This window comes from Phoca vitulina, unplaced genomic scaffold, assembly GCF_004348235.1.
Source record: "Phoca vitulina isolate PV1807 unplaced genomic scaffold, GSC_HSeal_1.0 scaffold3, whole genome shotgun sequence".
Taxonomy (NCBI): domain Eukaryota; kingdom Metazoa; phylum Chordata; class Mammalia; order Carnivora; family Phocidae; genus Phoca; species Phoca vitulina.
Window position 1 is genome coordinate 42,763,320 of NW_022589706.1, and position 1,396 is coordinate 42,764,715.

General features: G+C 34.0%; 1 non-coding gene across 1 annotated transcript; it reads right to left on the reverse strand.

Annotated features, from left to right (window-relative positions):
• Positions 1–751: 751 nt before the first annotated feature.
• Positions 752–867, reverse strand: LOC116630392. Its single transcript, XR_004298969.1, has one exon. It is a non-coding gene; the product is annotated as a U5 spliceosomal RNA (small nuclear RNA).
• Positions 868–1,396: the final 529 nt, after the last annotated feature.

Below are 1,396 nucleotides of genomic sequence, written 5' to 3' on the forward strand. Positions count from 1 at the left end.
TGCTTTAGCCAGTGGGATACTAACAAATGTGATGCGAATTAAGGTGTGAAGTATGTTTGTGCAGTAGGACACCTGTGAGTCTGTCTTGGCCCTGGGAAAAGTTTTCCCTTCAACTTGGGTCTCAGCATGTCCTCACATAGAGCAGACGTGAGGCCAATGCGTATGGAGGAGCCAAGGCTGATTGCCCTCCAGCATAAAGCAGGGCCCCCAGGTAAGTCTAGCCAAGATGACCTGATGCACAGGTGAACTGCAGATGTGTGAGAGAGAACAATGACAGCTGTTTTAAGTCAGTCAGTTTTGAGGAGTTCTGCCATGTAGCATTATTGAGCCATAATCAACTGATGTGGAAAGCACGATTGCAATAAAAATAAATAAATAAACAAATAAAGCAAGTTGATTACAATGTAGGTAGAACTTTTCAGTAATTTTCAATAAAGTATTTAGGAAATCAGTATTCTTGTTGAAAATGTAAAATATTATTATGTATTTTCAATGCCAGAAATAGAAGCTAATGCGAAAAATATGACATCTCTTGGGCATTTATTATGTTCTAGGCACAGTGATAACCTCTGATTATTATATTTCATCTCAATAATGACACCAAGGTTAAGTGTAATGATTACTATATTTTACGGATATTCAGTGATTTTTCACAGGATCATTACTGCTAGTATGTCATAGAATTGGAATTTAAACCCGGGCAATCAGTTTCTAATGCCTGGGCTCTTAACTTTTTTTTTTTTTTTTTTTCAGCCCTGGTAAAACAAGCCCTCAAAAAATTGACTTAAGACTCAGAGTTGTTCCTCTCCACGGAAATCTCTAGTGGAAGGTAAAAGACTTATATGATTTGAAGAGACAACAGAACATATTGGGCTCTTAACTTTTATAGCATATCCAGATATCACAGATTCTCTATTATTTGAAGATGATTTTATCAATTTAATTGCCACTCTAATATATAATACTTTGTATACAAAGATGTCTTCTGCACACTATACATACTAAAGATCATGCTTTCATTATATACCCTACCATATGTGAAGAATCTTACCTATTTAAAAAAACTCTCTCATTTTATGTTTAAGTATAATATATATATAAATGTGTATATTAATTTATGCCTAAATAAATGTGTGTGTGTATATATATATGTGTGTGCATGGATAGATGATAGATAGATGATAGATAGATACAGATTCTTAGATTCTTTAAAAATATCACTTCTCTGTAGCCTTCTACATATCTCACAGGTGACCTATTTAAGAGTTATTACTGGGCAAAGAAAATGTGAGGCATGCATGTTAATGGAAATTATCAGAGAACTTAAGTTACTTTCAGAAAAAAATGGGTGATTAAAGAACTTTCATAACATTTGAGAATGTTTCTGTGACTAGGT